This window comes from Heterocephalus glaber, unplaced genomic scaffold (genome assembly GCF_053883595.1).
Source record: "Heterocephalus glaber isolate CG9 unplaced genomic scaffold, H.glaber_assembly_v1.0 deba00001610, whole genome shotgun sequence".
Classification (NCBI taxonomy): Eukaryota; Metazoa; Chordata; class Mammalia; order Rodentia; family Bathyergidae; genus Heterocephalus; species Heterocephalus glaber.
Window position 1 is genome coordinate 18,622,188 of NW_028258381.1, and position 21,063 is coordinate 18,643,250.

Here is a 21,063-nt window from a genome sequence, read left to right on the forward strand (position 1 = left end):
AGGGACACAAGGGGAAGACGTGAGGAGGATGAGAAGAAAGGGGGAGACCCAGAACGGTGGAATCAGAAGTAGAGGGTGCTAGCTAACAGGATACTTAAGGAAGGGAGTAATTCCTCTACTGAAAGGTAAACACACAGAAGCTGTTCAGTGATCTGCTTATTAGCAAAGTTCTGGAAACCAGAACTATGGACTCTAGGTTTAAGACATTTTTAATACCATTACCAGCTTTTGGGGTGCTGGAGACTCCTTTTGGACAGATGGTTTCTAGGTTCTTTCTGTCCTGAACAAAAAATTAGTTAAGACAAGCACAAAAGGTAGTGAGGTTTTACATTTACTAAAGGTATGAAAAGAAAAGAAAGAGGGGGAGTTTGGGCCAACTGAAAGTAAGAAAAGAAGTACACTCTACAGGGTGAGAGTGAACCACTGTGAAAGAGAGAACACAGTGGCCATGAGCTCAATGGTGGCTCTCTTTTTACATCTCCCGCTCTTCAAGCTGACAGGCAGTCTGGATCCTCCTCTCAAAAACCTGCAGCAGTTCTCGCAAGAAGAGTAAAAAACAGCACTCTCTGATTGGCTCCACCTGCAGGGCTTTAGGAACCTTTGTGCTCCTGTGTTCTAAAACTTTGTAATTAACAGGTCATGCCCACTTCCCTGGTCAGTTTTCCACACCCTAATCCCCTGCCTTAATATGATGGCTTTTTATTTATTCTGTCTAGAATGATTTGCCAAAGGAGTCTTTTTGTGTACTTAGAAAAAGCAGCAGTCCACAAAAAATACATTTTCAGAAAAATCTCAATTACTTTTGGTTCATTTTTATTAGGTAACAATTATTATCAGGAGTTTTGGTAAACACTGCCTGTCTGCAAAGACCTCATGTCTTATGGATAGAAGGAGAATTGAGGCAGACAAATCTAGGTAAAAAACCTTAATAAATGATAATACTTAATGGAATTATGGCCAAACGATGGCAGAGAAGTGAGAGAAGATAAAGGATGAAAAGAAGATAGGGAAAGGCAAAACAGAAGAAAATCCCACAGGACTGAATAAAAAAGAAGATGGAAATGGACAAGTAAAGAAGATAGGAATTTTTAAACCATTTTAAAATGCCAACTTAAAAAATAAGGGAAAAACAATGTGTACAGTACCTATGATACCCAATATGGTAGTCACTAGCCACAATTGGCTAGTCAACTTCAAATTTCAAAAAAACCCTCAAAATTCATTTCCTTAGTCATACCAGCCACATAATAACTGCATATGTGGCTGGTGGCTTTGGAAAGAAATGACACAGATTCAGGAAGCATCCATCATCACAGAAAGTTCTACTGGACAGTACTAAGTGGAGAAAGAAGACTTTCCTTCTGGTTTTCACGAATACCATAGTAACCTCAGTACCACATAAATTATACCTCCTTTCTTTCACTAGAACGTGGGAACACAGATATAATCATAATACAAAAGTACATATAATTCCTGTGTTGCTAAATTTGGTGTCTGATGTTCAGTTTCAGATTATGTAAAAGCGCCCGAAATTGTGGTTGCCATACAAAAAGACACATGGCAAAGAAGATGCACTATTCTGGTTTGGATTTTATAGCTCACTATTTACTTTGGTACCTGGCCTAGAGGGGAGGTCTACATTGAAAGGGTATTTAAATGGAAAATCCATTCAGTGACTGCTACTAGAAGGGTCTAGTAGAGGCCTCAGGCCCAGAGGTAGATCCTTCGGAGTAGAGGCTCCATGAGCAAGGAACAGCACTCCCACTCTAACTCAGAGAGCTGGAATATGACTTCTAAGAGCAACACAACAAGGTATAGAAGCACGGATTGAGTACTTAAGAAAGATACTTGGTGTTATTATTACTTGAAATTTCTCATTTTATATTAAGAAATATGTATTGATTTTATTTCTCTAATTTAATTAAAATTTTCTATACAGCAGAGCTTCTCTAGATCGCTGAAGCAAAGAATAGAGTGCTGGATGAAAAGCAAGTGAGCAATAAGGTGTAACAGAAAATTTTCAGTCTAATGATTCTGCACTACTACTTGTCTCACAGTCATTTTTCTGACTTTTTTGGTATTATCTCATACAGAAAGCATGTAGGACTTTGAGACATGCACCCTAGCCTCTAATGCTGGCTCTAAGAATGTTTGCACAGCCACCTACAATCATGAGATATACAATATGGATGTCATCAGGGGATTTTTGAGGAAATTATTGTGAAAGGATGGTGGCAGAAAAAATTAGTTTCCAGAAAGCCTTTCAAGGAGGACTTCAGAATAAGTCTCCCAGAATCAACCCATAGAACTCACCAGTGCTTCCCCTTTACTCAGGGCTGACTCTGCAGGCTGAGGTTCAAACACAGAAAACTAAAGTGCTCTAAGACATCACTGGAAGAAGGGAAAATAGGCACATCTTTTTTAATTGGATTTTTTCCTCTTTATGGCTGGATTATTTTTATTTGTTTATTTTGAGTCAGTTCACTCTTATATGTTGGCCATGGTATTGAGTCAAAATTTGAGTTGCAGGTTTTCTGATAATACAATGCTACTACAGTTCCTATTTCAGTTTAAAAGTTTCCTATGACCCTTCAGGCATTTAATGTCCTTATAGTCTACTAGACAATTCTTTATTCCATTTCTATATCACAATTAATCTACGTAGGGCCATTATATCAAACACAATATTCATATATATTTGTGTATATATAAGAAATAAGAAAAATTTAGAAAGTTTATCAAATAAGCTAACATATCTTATCTGGTAGGTACCCACCTACAACTTAAGAAATCAGGCTATCTACAAAAAAGAACAAATTCAACATTTGTTTTCCAACAATTTTAGATCATGCAAAATCACTTTTGCATTGTATAGAATAAATTCAATTATTTCAAAGGGCACAATAAGAAATTCAAAGAGAACACATATGTATGTCATATATGTGAACACCACATAATAAAAACAACATGAGCTTTGGAGCTAGAAAGGATTCAATTCAAAGCCCAACTCAGCCACTAGCCAATAAAGGCATATATGGGTGTTAGCACTATTAGAAAAAAGTTCCTTCAGCTAGGCCAATCTCATCTTTACCTGCTATCTTAGTCATCTGCCCTCGTGCAGTGAAACAGTTGTACAACTGTGTGCAGCAACCCTACATATGTGTGTGTACGTGCATGTGTCTCAGTGTGTATTTGACTTTGGATAAATCTCTCTCCAAGTACTTCATCTCTAACATGGATACAATTCCATCTGTACCTCACTGGATTATGGGCAGAATTAAAAGAGAAGATAAAGCACTTGTCTTAGAGCCTAGAGAGTTAGGATCAACTACCTAGGAAATGTCAGTTGTCACCCCTATTTTTCTCCCTGGCTACTCTTCTTTATGGTCAATATATCTGAAATTAGGTATCAAGAATGGATTATACTCTGCATTGGAAAGCAGTATTAACTACTACTACTACTGGGAGTATAGCTCAGTAGTAGAGTGCTTGCTCAGCATGTGCTAGGCCCAGGGTTCTATTCCTAGCACTGCAAAAATAAAACAAGAAATGATGATTTCCAGGATTTAGCCACGGACCAGGAGCTATATAACAAAATTGGACATTGACATACCACTTTACTATTAAGCTCAATCTATGTATGTCACACTGCATTGCACAATACTAATCATATATAAGCGGAATCTTCTCTGTTCCATCTCTTTTTAAATTGATGGTTGATTGTGGCCACAGAGTATAGTACACAGGACACTAGTTTTAAATTTCACTTCATAAATTCCATCTGGGAAAGCTTTTAAATTCATCCAGTGACTATAGTGAATAAATAGACTCTAACCCACACAAACCCCAAACCCTATCCACCCCCATGATATCCAGTCATTTCTACTCTGGGAACAAACCTGAATTCTCTTTTCCTAAATTAAAAGCTCATTTTAAAGAAAAGTAGTGTTAAACTACTTTATAAACATAATAAGCCACACTTAAATCTTGGTTTAAATAAATATCTCCTGCCTACAGCTATTAGATTCCGCAAGTGAATTTTTAAGTTTGCCAGCAAAACAGTGTATTTATTCCGACCACAGTTTGTTTTTGTGGCTTTATGTACTCTTGAGTTTCTTACTGACATTTAAAGAGAGTGGGAAGTCGGTCCAGAAACATGTTACAGATTTATTCAATAGACAAAAGCACTTCAAAAGATCACCACCGCATCATTGCAAGGCCAGTACGGGCCTTAAGACAATAATATCAAATGGTAGTGTGTTAGTCTCTCCCTGTTTCTTTGTGATTGATGTGCAAAGTAGTCTGAAAAGTGAGCGAATTACTTAGTAAGAATTAAAGACTACATTCCCTCAGAGGCTTGGCCAGCTTTTCAAAACATACCGTGACTTATATTTGATCCATTAAGAACTTGGAAAGAGTTGGGAGAGGAGTGTTTTAATAATTTTACAAATAATCACATCAATTATTCAATGTAGGTAGTGAAGATAAAAAGGATCTTTCTTAGCACAGGGAAATTAGAAGTGGAAATTATCTGGCCCTGCCCCTTACACAGAACCTCTGGGGGAGATGGGTCCCCCCACCCCGCATCCACACACTGTCCTTTGACCACCAGTCATTATGCCTCTGAAGAAAGACGTTCCCTTGAAGAAACCAACAGAGCCCTATACTCCAAGCCTGCTGCCAAGCCAGCAGTAGGGACTCCTCCAGCCAAGACCAAGGCTAAACCAGCTGCACCCCAGGCTCCTGTGAAAATCCAGGAGCCCTCCTGTGGATCTTTTCAAAGTGACTGAGTTTAACCAAGACCACCTTGAGTTATTTAAGGAAGCCTGCAAACTGTACTATCAAGTAGGTGATGGCAAGATTCTATGCAACCAGTGTGGGATTGTGATAAGGGCCCTAGGTCAGGGACCCACCAATGTTGAGGTGCTCAAGGGCCCAGGAAACCCCAAGAGTGATGAAATGAAGTCCAGGTGTGTGGACTTTGAGACATAACTGCCCATGTTCCAGGCAGTGGCCAAGAATCAGGATCAAGGCACATATGAAGACTACTTGGGGGCGGGGGGGGTTGACAAGTTGGGAAACAGCAGGCCATGGCACAGAGCTCAAACGTCCTCATCACCCTGGGAGAAGAAGATGACCAAGGAGGAGGTGGAGACTGTTCTGGCAGGACATGAGGACAGCAACAGCTGTGTCACCTATGAGGCCTTCAGAACCACATCCTAAACATCTGAGCTTTACAGATCTAGTCGGGCCAGACACTTGTCCCTCTCCCCCACAGGCGGAAGCATGTTCTTACCACTAGGCTGGCACCTGTTGTTTCAAAATAAAGACATTATTACTTAAAAAAAAAAGGAGGAATTATTTCAAACCCAAGTTCATCTACCAACATCTAAAATGCATGGGCCTAGACCCAAGGTTTCATGCAAACAAATATTTGGTTAGAGCTGAGAAGCAACCATACAAGGGGCTCAAGAAGCTCAGTTCATGACAGAGCTGGGACAGGAGTCTTACTTTTACATTAGCACCCACTGTATACCCACAATGGCCCTAATATCCAAAGACTGCAAAACTTGTTTCTCATACTTAAAACCCTTAAAATTATTCATAAAAGATTATTTCTAAATTTAACATAACTATTTAAATTTACAAAAAGTCATCATTTTTACTAGTAATTTCTTCAGGCCTAAATTTGACATTTTTTTGGTAGCAGACTTAATTATCTTTATATATTTTAAAACCTAAAAATATGATGAAAGAATTCACCTAGTGGTAAGGTAGGTTGGTAGAGATTTCCCAAGAGATAATTTGCTAATACAGGTTTAAAAAAATAAAGATATACATTCCATTTCACCAAAAAGGTCCTAAATAGAAATAAATATAACACCACTACTACACTGGTCATCAAAATGCGATCATTTCAGTGGAAAATGGGGAACAATTAAAAAGTCCAATAGCAGGAAACTATATGGTGATATATTGGTCTACTTTTTAATTAGCTATTTAGTAAGTGACCCATTACTGATATTTAAAGATGCACAAAGCAGTAATTTTTTAAAAATTCAGAACAACATGCACTCATTGATTCTGCTTTTGTTATTTTGTGTGCACACTTAAAGTGATTTGAAAGATTGAAATCAAGAGATCACTGAGCGGTGAAACTATAAATATTTATTCTTTTAGGTTACCTGTATCAATCAACTTTTCTATAAGGGATATATATTGATTTTTCAGTTAAAATTTTTTTGATAAAGACCTCACGTTTCATCTTATTCCTGCCTACATTCAACAAAAATTTTGCTGAGCCGGGGATTTAGCTCAGTGGTTCCAGTGCCTGCCTCGCAAGCGCAAGGTCCTGAGTTCCATCCCCAGTACCAAAAAAAAGAAAAAAGGAAACAAAAATTTTGCATATCATTATATTTAAATAAGTGTAATATACTTCTCTATGTACCTCAAAATCACTAATACAACATCTGTGGCTCATATATAAATGAATTAATTAAAAATTCTCTCTGAGCACCTTTGCAAGTACTTTGTGTGACTAGGAAGATGAAATAAAGGTATTCCTCTGTTTTTTAGGAGTTCAACATCTATGGGAGAAAAGAAAACAATAATTACTTATGGGCTCAAGGACAGAGTTACTACTGGGCTATGGAGATTAAAGAGCTAGATATTAAAGAGTCATGAACCCTTGCAAACATAAGAAACCACACATGTTCTGTAATGGAGACAACAGCAATGGGAAGTGAGGGGAACAGCAAACATCGGGGCTATGGGGTATGTATGGGATAGAGTTCTTGTAATTCTTATAAAGGAGACAAAAAAAGTAAAGAGAAACACATTAAAGGGTTGTGTAAGAAATACTAAAGTGTCTGGAAATCTTCTGAACAAGCTTATGATTTTGTATTACCAAGGAGGTAAGAAACATCTCTCCTCCCTCCATGCTTCAACATTACCATTAGACCTTGAGTCTGTGAAGTATGCTATGCCTCTAGTCTTGACACTCTCCTGTACACAAGTCCCATATTCCAAACAGTACAGCTTATTATCACATGCTCCTCTAAGTTTAATAGCTCCTTCAATTTTAGATGTCCTAATTTCAGATTTTGAGCTAACTTTTTAGCCTATTTTACTCTGGAAAATCAAGTTCGAATTATCATCGCCCCGTGGTCTCCGTATGACATTTCCACATTTAAAAGTTGGAGATTTGTCTTAAGATTCCTCAAATCCTCCCTATCTCTTACTTCTTCACCTAACTTACTCTTCAGGGACAGCGTCTCACCATATTTTGATTATATCATACAAAGTTTCTTTACTCTACCATTCTACCATCCATGCTCCATCACTGTCACTAGGAGAAATGTTGCCAAATAACAAACCCCAAACTCCATTTATCCCGAGCCTGGGAGCTAAAAAGGCCTCACAGTTTCTTCTCACTGCCCACTACATAAAATGCAGAGTCCAACTGGGCCTCTTCATGAGGTTTTTTTTTTTTTTGGCTTCTTCACCTCCTACCTTGGCGCATAGCTGTATTAAAGTCACTTCATGGTACAAGGACATGGCAATGGGGTATAAATAAATATAAATATACAAGTATACGTAGTTCCTCTACAATAGCACCATGCTGTACTAGAATATTCATCCCTAAGTGTGTATCCCTCTGAGCTCTTTGAAGATTAGTATTCTTGCTGGAATACTGGAGGTACTCAATAAATTTGTTTGATTACATGAATAATTTTTAAAAGCCAAATAAAATAAATTCCTTGTTATTTCATATGACATGTTAAAAAATGTAAATAATTTTAAATATGATGCAAAGGCAAAACTGGCCTATGCTATGATTTTTGAGGACGTATTTCTTCTTAAGGACCACCAATACTCAGCACTGCCCCTCTCTGACACAGTCGTACAATGTTATCATCTCCTCACGAGAATATAACAAATATAAGGATAACATCCAAGGCCTCATAATTGCTAACCAATATACCATCATAAAGAAAAATGATAAAAAAGAAATTCAGTACTCCTAAATTTATATCAAGTAGAGAACTGGTTTAATTTTCAATTACCAGAGGTTTCATTTTATAGAATGTTCTAATCATATGTCCCAATAACTGAGCTCTCCCTCTTGTTCATTTATTTTCCCATTTTTAATTATTGCCTGCTGCTTCTGAGTTTCAACAAAAATGTCAGACTAATTGCTAAAAGCCAACAGCTTCCATTTGCTTATGAACAGAATTTAGGTTTGAATAATCTATCAAAGCTGTACATACTTTAATGACAAGATGATGATAATTATAGTAATATTCATCACTATAATAGCTAACACTTAAATTGTACTTATGTAATATGTCCAAGTCCCAGGGTGTCTTTACACATTTTGTCTTACTTAATACGCAGAGCCTTTTAGGGCATGTTATATCCTACTGGTACTGCAATTTTACATACAGGGAAGCTGAGGCACAGGGAAGCTAATTAACTCACTTCAGATTACATGGATGATAAGGAGGCCCCTCTCCTAACCACCATACACTATCCGTTGAGGTCTCCCCTTTAAGATACCAAGAAGCAGGCCAGGGATTTAGCTCAGTGGGGTCCAGGGATTTAGCTCAGTGGTTCGCCTGCCTGCCTCGCAAGCACAAGGACCTGAGTTCAATCCCTGGTACCAAAAAAAAAAAAAAAGGTATCAAGAAGGAACCTGGACAGATGAAGAATCTTTCACTCAAGAGTATTCTGATCATTATTCCCTCACACATAAAAGACTATGCTGAATTCATGGTTTGTCATGAATTTGAGTAGTAACATTTTATCAGAAAGCACAGTGTATTCTTTTAAATGTATAAATTTGGAATGCTGAATTGAGTATACTTGTCTGTTGGATAATGCAACTTGAAACAGCACTGACCAGTAATAACGTGAGTCACAAATATGAGTCATATTTATAATTTGATGTTTTTTCTGTCACATTTAAAAAAGTACAATGGCAGAGAGATTTTGAAATTAACTTCAATGATTTATTTTATTTAACCAAGTATCCAAAATATTAGTATTTCAACATGTAATCAATATGCTAAAGCACCAAAATGCATTGTACATTTTACATTTATAACACATCACAATAAGGATTAGTCATATTTCAAATGTCCAATAGCTACATGTGGCAAGTGGCTATAATACTAAATTTCTAAAGAAGTTATCCCATTTTATAGTTGAATATACAAAGATGGCTCTGTTCACATACTTCCTTCATAAACTTTCCCCTGTGGATAACTATCTTCCTTAAAATAGAAAGAATAAGAATGCATCTAAATAACACCTCTAGCTGCAGCTATGACCAAATATTAATTACTAACTGAAATGTGCTACTTGGCAGAGTGAGTAGTTCTAATACATACAATCAAAGTGGGTCCAACTTTCCTTAGCTGCAGTTTCATCCCCTAACATGAGGTTTAGAGAAAGAACTGAGAAGTAAAAAATATGTTGCTACATCTTGGAAAACATGCTGTGGGGTAACTGAAATTGTCGTTATTTCAGACATTCTCTCCATGTAGTTATATACGTGGAATACAGTTGAGTCTGGTCATGTTACCCTGACATTTTCTTCAGTTAAAAGCCAATTTCACCCTAAATTCCCAGTCTGAATTTTCTCTCTCAGCAGTCAATTTGATTCTATCAACATTAGATTGGCCAGGGGTGGGTAAGGTATAAGGGGCAGGGATAGGAGCTCCCACGGATAACAGACTGCTTCCCCTTCATGCTTCATTTACTCAACAATTAATTACATGTTAGCCTACCACTCTGTAATCTTGAAAATATGAAAACTTCATTTGAGAAGAGAAGTTTTTCCCTCTCTACTTAAAAATAGTGGTAATATCTAGTATATACGGAATCTAACTTATGCTGCATAATTATACAATTTAGTCAGTAAAAAGCAATCTTTAGTGACACCCCCATCACCAATCCTCCTAAGAAAGGCAGAAGGTGACGGAAGGATAATGTCAAAACAAAAGCCTATGCTAGAAAATTTTCAGGGAAAAAGAACAAGCATCTTCTTTGGGAATTACTCTAGGCAACGCAGCAAGAATTACAGCATATAAACTGAGATTACATAAACACTCTAATAAAATCCAGGGCCCTGATTTATGAAGCATTCTGTCTTGTGCTTGCTGCCACAGAGAGCTGTGACTCAGTGTGTAGGACCTGAGCATAGAAACTGCACACCCGTACTACCACCCCTACTGCAGCAGGAAGCGGGGGGGGGGGCGGGCGGTTGGAGAGCTGCTATGTCTCTCAGCGACTGGTGCCAGCAAGAGCATGGGAGGAAGGGAGAGAAGGGTGGCTAAAAACATATATTAATTGTTCTCCTTTAAAGTCAGAAATAACCAGCTTTCATTTGTGTATTCATAGGCACAGTTTACAAAGGGTTCTCCATCTCTACTCCTAACCCCCAAACTATGACATTACCAAGAGACTACCGTACACAGCAACAAAAAGCAAGGCAGAGAGCATATACTACCAAAACCAAAGTGTTCCCAAAATGGAAGTGTTTAAAGGAGCTTCAAAATTTGCAAATAAAACATGGTTTTTCAAGAAAGTCAACAATAAATGGAGAAGCAGCCTTGATGCTATGTATCCTGTAATTACGCCCAGTGTTTCTTTATTATTCAAAAAATGGAATAGGAGAGAGGTGGGAAAGAGCAGAGCTAAGGCATACCATGTGACATAAAGTTAATTCTACCTCCCTAATAAGATGTCTTAATGTTATGTGCATTAGAGGTGAGTCTAGATATGAACCCACCTCACTCACATATAGTATCATCATCAGAGGTTTGGTCACATCTCTTTGTAACCCAGCCCTGGGAATCAACAGACATGCCAGAATAGTGCTCAACATTTTATTTTCTTAAACTAACTTGATGAACCTAAATTTCAATACACTGACATAACATATTTTAAGATCAACAACAGTTCATAAAAATGAGTGGGTTCCTGTGATTATTGCTTCACTGCTACTCCTTAAACAATTGCAAAATGCTTCAGATTATTAAACTAGCCAATGAGGATGCTGCATATCAACACTGATGCATCTCCAACCAAAATACTAGCTGAATGCTATGAGAGGAGTGTAGATTCCTCTCAGTTGCTTTAGGAGGCTCACTTCACAGCAAACCTGCAACTGGAAAGAGACACAGGACCTCCAATAAACAGCTCATTTCTGAGTCAATGGCCGTTTACAAGCATTGGTAAAGACTTCATGCAGAATACAGAGGTGTCACTGGTGAGCCTGGACTAAAACAGATTCTCCTAAAGAAAGTTCCAGAACAAGACTGTGAAATAGAACTAAACAGTGCCATCTGGTGCGAGAAAAAGAGGGAAAAATATTAGCGGTGGAACTATATGGCAGTGTGCTTCATTTTAAACCTTTTTTCAGAGGAGAACTAGTACTTTACTTTTTTTCAGAGAAATGCTCCAGTGTTTTATGCACAATTATTTTTTTACACATCAAAAATGAGTTAAGAAAATATATAAACATTACCAAGTATAAGCTATCATCAACTGAACTACACAAACTTTAAACTACTACCACTCCTGACTCCAGTGTGGAGTGACAGTCTCTGCCACACCTGTTTCAGTAGGTACTTTAAAAATCTTATCGCCAATTTTTATCCTGTTACTTTCTCTTCAGTTTACCACAATATCTCACTATGTATCTCTATTCCTCTTTGACTTCTAAAACATAACATTTCTAAAGTAAAATTCTTCTATTCTTTATAATTTATGATCAGTCTTTTTGTTTGGGGGGGTGTTAGGTGGCTCCCTGTATTATTAAACACTTCGCTGGATGTCTGCTCTGTGTATTCCAGAAACTACTAACCAAAACAGAACAAAGCAGTGACTCTATCAATAATTTGCAAGGGTGTCAATTATTAACTTAATAGACTATTTCTGATAGAAAATTGCAACTTCCTAATAGCATAAATACTTTATAACCCGTTATTTCAAAGGCTACAATAAAAATTTCTAGGTTTTATAGTAATATCAATTTACAAATGGGCAAACAAAACAAAAATTAGGAAACTAAGGTATCAGGGAATAAAAATACTAATTCCACCATTAATATGTAGCAGGATAAGTTTCCAGATTTTTATAAAATAATTGTAAAGGGCCGGGGATTTAGCTCAGTGGTTCCCCTGCCTGCCTCACAAGAGCAAGGTCCAGAGTTTGATCTCTGGTACCAAAAAAATAAAAATAAAAATAAAATAATTGTCAAAAAACTGTTTTTTGATTATGGAATCATAAAGATAGAAAAGACTCAAGAGATCATTTTGAGCCCATGAGGTAATACATCAAGAACAACATCACTGAAAAAAAAAAAGGTAAACACATACATACACATCAAATTACTCCAAGGCAAGCACAGTGATGCTCGCTTGCAATACTGGCTACTGGGGGGTGGGGGCCGAGCTGGGGCAGAATGGTCTCAAGTTCAAGGCCAGCCTGGGCAACTTAACAAACCTTACATAAATTTATTTTAAAGGTGATGGGGAGAGGGAGATTAGGGATATAGTTCAGCTGTAGAGGCCCCTTGGGTTTGATCCTCAGGACGGAAAAAAACCAAAAAACAACCAAAAAATGTCCGCATTTACTTTTCCTACCATAATGGAAGTAAATGATGTAGTAAGTCCTGTGAGTATACAGAAGAGGGAAAAATAACCCTTGCTGGCAGACTATGCTTCAGGGTTTTTTGCTTATTTGTTTGTTTTATTTTGAGACAGGGTCTTGCTTTGTAGTTCAGGCTGGCCTTTATCTCACTATGTAGCCCCAGCCTGGTCTTCAACTCATGGCGATCCTCCTGTCTCAGCCTCCTGAGTGCTGGGATTATAGGCATATGCCACCACATCCACCCCCAGGTCTTATAGTATAAGACTATAAATAATCTTTCTGGAATCCATATCCATTTTATAGTTAGAGCATTACTTCAGAGAGGAAGAGAAATCTTTAAGCAAGGGATCTATCATGAAAACATAGATAATCAGGTCAAAGTTCCCTTAGTTCAGGATAACTGAAGGAATGAACACTGAGACATAAATGTATGAGTGATGAAGAATAAAAAATACTGAAATTAGCAAATTTTACAGATACTATATTTGAAAGAGAGGATGAGCCTGTTTTTATTCCCTTTTCCACAAACCCTTTGCATTTGAGAGATACACAGAAAGCTTTCCTCTTCAGTAGCCTGTAGATGGTGCTACTAACCTGTGTTTCTTTCACATGAACATTTTGCAGTTTTATCACTAGAGGAAGCTAATTTATATATTTCATTCTTGGTCAAAATTGGGAGGGTGGGAATTATTCTACTTTCTCATTGATCACTGTATGTATACATCGGTTATTTTCTTTAAAAATTTAAAGTTTTAACTTAAAAAATTCTGTATAGATTAAATGTTCAAAAATCAAAGAAGTACAGATACTACAGAATGAAATAATTGAAGTAAAAAGGGCTACAGAGATCATCTCATCTTGTGCTCTTCCACTTCCACACACACTCTTAGCAGCTGAGAAAGGATCTGGTCCAGAACATAGAAATGGTGCCCCAGTCCTTCAAACTCCATTCGAGGGTACCCAGTCCATCAAAACCAACAGCTGGCCCAACAAAGCAAATTACTGAAACAGTGTGCCATTTTCCTTTCCTAAGCCCTTCACTATAGACTATAGCCAGTGAGATTCCAGGATGGGGCCAAAGTCACCAAGGTTCTTTGTGGGACAAGGAATTAGACCCAAGATCTACCAAGAAACCAAGATGCCTTTTTAAAAAAGCCATTAAATCCTCTTGTAAAAGATGCAGTTCCAGGGCAGGGGATGTAGCTCAGTGTCACAGTGCCTGCTTGGCAAGTGTGAAGACTTGAGTTCAATTCCCAGTGCAAAAAAATTAAAAAAAAAAAAGTTGCAGTTTCTTTACAAAATGGCTATTACCTAATGTGTTTTGAATATCACACACTGCATTTCGGTAAAGCAAAGTGCATCTGCAGTAAGTGTATTGTTTTTTTTAAAAAATCACCTTTTATTGTACAGTTTGCTTTAGCTCCAAAGCAGTAAGACCACCTCTTTTCTTTTCCATCTTTTAATTAATAAACTTTATTTTTAGAGCAGTTTTAGGTTCTCAGCAAAATTAAACAGAAAGTACAGAGTTCTGACTACTCCCTGTCCCCACACAAACACTGTGTCCCCCTCTATCAACACCCTTGCAGCCTGCTACAATCATGGAGCCCACAGTGACATGCCATCGCCCTACTTTACACCAGGGTTTACTCTTGGTGCTATACCTTCTATGTGTTCTGACAAACCAATAAAGATGTATACACCACTGTGGCGCAGTTTCACTGCCTTGAAACTTCTCTCTGACTTGTCAATTTATCCTTCTTACACCTCCTCACGACCACTGTTGTTGTTTTGTTTTATTTTTTTCCACAGACTCCAGTTTTGCCTTTTCTAAGACGTTTGATTTTCTGTAACCTCCTCTTCACACACACACACACACGCAAGTTCTATTGTGAGCTCCTTGGCAGTGAGATGATGTTTGGCTATTTGTTTTACTGTGTCCAACAAGAATGGATATGACACTTAGTAGGCACTGAATGAAAATTAATTATTATAATTAATCTCAAAGAATCAATTCTCCCTCAAGATACTCTCATACAAAAAATTAACTTCAAGATTTTTAATAAATTACAGGAAATAAATAGGTACTAGGAAAAAAATCTCTTCAAATAATTTTACTATCTAAAAAATTCAATCATTAAAACTGAGGGCTGGGGATTTAGCTCAGTGGTGCTGCCACCTGCCTTGCAAGCAGAAGGTCCCAATTTCGATCCCTGGTACCACAAAAACAAAACAAAACAAAACAATCATTAAAACTGAGCCATGATCAGAAGAACTTAATCTGAAGAGTCTGTAATGAATTTTAAGATTTCAGTATTTACTATTGGAATATGGATTCCCTTTGTAGTTAATCCCTATTTACAACTAAGTTAAATAAAGATGATCTACATAATGCTTACAATAGGTAAAATTGATGAGTGCCTACCAAATGGTAGGCATTCTGATAGGGCCTCTTTATACATATTACACCAATTTTTGTAATGATCATAATACATTCATTATTCTACTTGACAAAGCGTCCAGGACTCAGAAAACTGGACTCACTTTCCCACAATCATATGACTATTAAGAGATGGAGCTGGACTGGGAACTATCAGAGAGCACAGCCTACAATTTTAGCTCTGCATCATGTGTGCTCCTAAATCACAAACATACAGACACAGGCATATAGTGTGGTAGCATTCTCATTATGAACATGGATCCACGCATGTTTTCTACAAAACCATGATGTTAGGTTCTTTGACATCTAATCAATATAAAGATAATCCATACAAAAAGAACCAATTTTTAAAAGTCTTATTTCATAATTAGGTAAGACTAAGACAAGGAAAAGGAAACATCTGGATTCCACTTGGAAGGGAGGCCGAAGGGAGGAGATTCTTGCTAGGGCCTTCTGGTTTCTCCACCCCACCTCTTCTCTCTCTCACCATGATGATCCATTCCACACTCACCTGTCAGAATCATTCCTGTCAAACATCACTGCTCAGGACACATCCTTTGTCAATTTAGCACTCTACCCACTGTCTCACTCCCCCTTTCTGAATTCCATCCTACCTTTCAATGTGGCTCTAATTCAAGTTAAAGCAAGGTGGAAGTGAAGGGAGTATTAAAGGATGTTTATAGATTAAGCTGTCAAAAGCCCAAGTCTTGGTCTGTATACTGTTAACACCTAACATCGATTAGGTGCTTAATAATGGCCAGGTTTTATACTCAGGGGTTTATATGCAATCTATTATTTAAACTCTAACTCCAAAAAGTGAATATTATTATTTTCATTTCACAAATTAGAAAACTGAGACATGACTAGGAATGGTAGAGCAGGGTAAAGATTCACACTGTGTCATGACCTTTTTTTATAATCCATTATATCAAAATTCCTGTCTCCAGATTTTACCATTTGTGCTAAAAAAAACCGAAACAAACCCCCAGCAACTTCCACTTGACAATCTGTAGAGGAATGGTTGAGAATTTTAAGGGACCATAATAATTTTAAACATTTACATTTCACAGTATTTTAAAATGATCTATATTTTAAAATAGTATTAAGTATAATTATTTTACAATTTTTATTTAGTATATTTAAAGTATACTATATGAAGTCCATATGTCCAGTAAAGTGGTTACTATATTTAAACAAATTAAAATGTCTCATCTATCTGCTCATTTTCTCCCTCTCTGGCAAAAGCTGCTGTCATTTACTCACTTAGCATACTTGCTGAATATCACACACTATTCTTATAGTCCTCATGTTGCACATCAGACCTTTCAGACTTGGTCATCTACATATTTGCTACTTTGTATCCTCTGACCTACCTTTCCCTATTTCCTCGCCCTACCTTTCCCTATTTCCTCGCCCTTATTTCTACCCTGGAAAGCACTGGGATTTTTCTCTATCTCTGCATTTTTGACAATTAGTAAAGATCCTACACAGAGGTTAGATCATACAAAAAAATTCCCTTCTGTGTCTGGCTTATTTCAGTTAGAATAATGTTTTCCAGGTCCATCCACGTTGTGGCAAATAGCAGGATCTACTCTTTCCTTTTCTAAGGCTGAATCATACTCCATTGTACACTGTATGAATACAATCATTTTTAAAAACACCACCTGTCAAATATTTACCAGTACCAAATTAGATGACAGTTTTACAGGGAAAGAATCTACTTGCATTTTACATTCTTTTCACCACGGCATGCCCACCAAATGTCAACAAAGTGTTATTTGCAATGAATACATCTAAATAACTGCATTTAACTGAACCACATGAGAATTAGCAAGAATGTTCCAATCCGTGCCAGCTCAGTCAGACTCAGTGCCTAGCTCAGTTATGTCAGTGTTATGGTTTATAACTCGATGTTCCCCAAAGCCCCATGTACTCATAGGGAGATTCTGGAAGGTGACTGGATCATGAGACCATGACTAATGCACTGAAGAGCTTACAGCTAAATGTCATGTTGGAAGGGGAAGCCCAGAGAGAGGAGGTGGGTCACTGCGGGCGTGGCCAGGAAGGGAATATCTCCTTCTCTCCTCCCTTGATCTCTCTCTGCTTCCTGTCTCCATGCCGTGAGCAAGGCTCCTCTGCCATGCTGCCCTGCCTTAGAGCCAGCTGACTATGCCCTGAAACTTGTACAAACTGTGAGAGCTAGAACAAACCTTTCCTTTAATTTGCAGGTGTCAGATATTGTGTCTCAGCAATGAGAAAGTAAGATACCGACACTGGTTTTGCTGACTGGCTTAGGAATTCATGCTGGACAAGCATTCCTCTCAGATACATTAGGAAGCCCTCTATTTTTACCTAATCTGAATTCCTAGCCCTCTAGAATCCGACTCATAGGCCTAGGTAACATCTGCTGTCAAGGCTTATGGATGATTGCAATGTTGCCCTCTCAGCATTTCAAGGACCAAAGGACTATGGAAAAGAAAAGAGAAAATGTAGTGAGGGTGTGACTAAAATCAGAGTAGGGCAGAGGAAGAAAAACATAATAGAAAATCAAGGCTTCTCTTCTGATCAAAACATAAAATAAAACACAGATAACTCCTGCCCAGACTAAAATTGCATTCACTTTAAGCCTGGCATATTATTTTGTGTTAAAATTAATGTAAAATTAAAATATTATTTTTAAAAACTATGAAGTTTTCCTAAGGATGGTGGCACATGGCTGTAATTCTAGTACCCTGGGAGGTTGAGACAGGAGACACAAGTTCGAGCCCAGCCTGGGCAATTTAGCAACTTAGATACTTTCTTAAAATTAAAAAAAAATTTAACAAGGGTTGGGGATGAAGCTCAGTGTGAAGGCCCTAGGTTTAATCTCCAGCACCACAGACACAAACAGACACACACACACACACACACACACACACACACAACCTATCAGGGTTTAATTGCTCCAGCCAAATAAAATAGTACTTTCATCTTGTCATCACTGAAAATTTATCTTCTATTTCCTGTTGCTCTCAACATGAAATGCAGAATTTGTAACTTGGCCTCAATGTCTGCATGCCCTTCCAGTCTTACTGGCACCACCACACTCCAAGCCACACTGCCCTTCCAAGCTCTTGAAAGCCACTCAGAGCTTTCAGGGCACGGCCCAGTGTCTGCCATGACACTCTAACTTTCAACCCACCCCTGGCCAGTCCTTCTACCTTTGGGAGGTCTGACTTGAGAAAAGCATTTAAACTGTCCCACTCACTTTCCCACTCACAGTCATCTCTCCTGGCCTTTTGAACTATATAATTATGACATATTTGTGGGCTTCCTCCACAAAACTGTGAATTCCATTATTGTACGACCAATGTTTGTATTTTTCAACACTGTACATCCAGCTCCTACTATGTCACTGGCCTCAGAGATAACATGACAGTACCTTTCAGGGTTCATGAAAAGATGGACAGAGGAAAGACTGAAAGAGATGGGAAGAAAGAGCCATCCAAGATTAAAGGAAGATTGTGTTCAGAGGGAAGGAGAAAGGGCAGGACCTAACTGCACAATGAAGACTACCTCATTATATAAATCTTGGAACTGGAAGAATTCAAAGGCTAGTTGGTTCTATTTCTTCATTAATAAGAGAGGAGGAAGCAGCAGTGACCTAGGGTCTCACAGTTAACACTAAAATTTATTTCTTAAGCTTAATTTGGCACTGTTTATAAAAAATCACGAGTCCACTCTACTTTTGAGAGTATGATTCACAATGGCCTTATAAATCCTGCTGAAGCTACAGTAAGACAAGTCTAGATAAAACAAAAAATACCTCAGAGCTTCCACTTCCCCCATTTAGGCAACAGCCCCACAAAAAGTGCATGGTACATGAAAGGTGCTAGGTCAAGTGTCTCAACTCTGCCTCCAGCACCACAGGTCAATGCCATACACCCCCCACTTAGAGATGAAGAGATAGGTGGAAGCTCAGCCAGGCAAGGAACCCAGATAAGGGGACATGATAGAGCAAGGCAAGAAAAGGGACTGAAAAACCAAACAACAAGAAATTTATATGCAGCAGAATTCTTCACAGAAGGCATCACAGAAGTGGGTGGCATAAAGTAGGAAATGAGAATGCTACTGTTCTGCACTCATAATCTCCACCAAGGATAGAACTGCTGACTGCCATAGATACAAGGAATTTGTTGCACGAGTTCGGTATCCTTATCCAAAAGGCTTAAGACCATTATGTAGCACTTCATTATTTTCAGATTTCCCAATGTGTACAGAAGCTTTAGGCTGAGTATCCTTCATTTAAAAACATGAAATCTGAAACTTTTTCGGTTCTGATGGTATATTTCAGACTTTGAATATCTGGATTAGGCATGCTCAATCTGAACTGGAATGGTACCTCAAAATCAATGCCGCTAAGTCAAAAACTTAACAAAAATAAAATTGTTCTGAATACAGCATTCTCACTCAAGGCATGCCTAACTACCAATGTTTGATCTGGCTGTTGGTCTCGGGTAAAAGTTTAGTCATAAGAAAGAGTCTAATCAATCCATCTACAGTCTGACTTTTATTTGCAATCCTGTCAACTGTAAACAACTGCCGAAAGTGTCAGGGGGAAGTCAGGTGTGCTGGCACACACCTGTAATCCCAGCTCTCAGGAGGCTGAGATAGAAGGACCCCTGCCAGTTAAGGCCAGCTTGGGCTACACAGTGAATTCAATGCCAGCCTGAACTACTGAGCAAGACCCTGTTTAAAAAAAATTATTATTAAGAGTGTCAGTAGGTACAAGGATATAAGATATTGACACGAGAGGCGACTCCAAATTTACCATAAAATAACCAAATAGCAATAACATCCATAAGCACAGACAGTATTGATGTAATAACTCTTATTTCTTTCATAACCTTCACCATTTATCCAGAGAAGTAAGGCACCCAATTCCTCACATACACCATTCTACAGTGCACTAGGCACTTTCCTTTCTCCCTCACTCCCTCAGTTTGACAGACATTTGTTATAATCCTACCAAATAGAGTAAGATGAGCATCTGTTGTGTTGGCTTTTCTGTTACTGGGACAAAATACCTGATAATAAAAACTTAAAGGAGAAAAGGTTTCTTTTGGTTCAGAGTTGCAGGTTCTGATCTGTTATCTGCTGGTTCCAAAGCAAAAATACTATAGCGAAGGGCATGACAGAGGAGAGCTGCCCACCTTATGGCAGCTGGGAAACAGAAGAGTAGGAAGAAAGCTAGAGAGAGAGGAAGGTGCCCGGGACAAGAACAGCTAAATGGATGCACACTGAGGTCATCCTCTTAAGTGAAATAAAGAGGACACACATGTGTAAATTCCAAATAGTTTGTCTGGTGTGAGAAACTGAAAGTGTAAATAAGGATCACAATGCATAATAGATAATGTGAAATAGGAAGAAAAGGTCCAAAAGGAAAGGGGAAGGGGAAGTACAAGGGGAAGGGGTAGGGGAAAGGAAAAAATATGAGAAAAGGAAAAAAACAGAAACAAAGTCTTTGTAAATAGGGAGGAGTGGAGGGGTTGTAGAGAGGGCAGGGGAATGGGGAAAAAATTAGAACCAAGATATATCATGTAAAGGTACAAATTCCCAATGGTGAATGTCATCATATTGTATACCTAAAATGTACCAATAGACTTAATGAATTAAAAAAAAAAAGAATACACCCTTCCAGGTCATAGCTTTGGCAACTCACCTCCTCCAACCAGGTTCCAGCACATTCAGCTATATACTTATCAGTGGATGAATCCTCTAATGATTTCAGCCCTCTTAATCTAATCACCTTCCAATGCCCCACCTTTGAACACAACAGCCTTCTGAGGGACACTTTTGATCTAAGCCATAATATATGTTATCTGATCTGAGTCTTGTGTAATCCTCACAAGGTAAGACAGACAAATCAAGGGAGGAAGGAAGGCTCATAGAGTTACTTATTTATGTAACATTCAAAGAAACACAGT

General features: G+C 38.1%; 1 protein-coding gene and 1 pseudogene across 6 annotated transcripts in view; one reads left to right on the plus strand and one right to left on the minus strand.

Moving 5' to 3' along the window:
• The window catches only part of Auts2 (activator of transcription and developmental regulator AUTS2), a 1,122,451-nt gene that overhangs the window by 683,389 nt on the left and 417,999 nt on the right, over positions 1-21,063 (minus strand). The gene's annotated exons all lie outside the window — the stretch shown is intronic.
• On the plus strand, positions 4,618-5,231 carry LOC101717604 (myosin light chain 6B pseudogene; annotated as a pseudogene).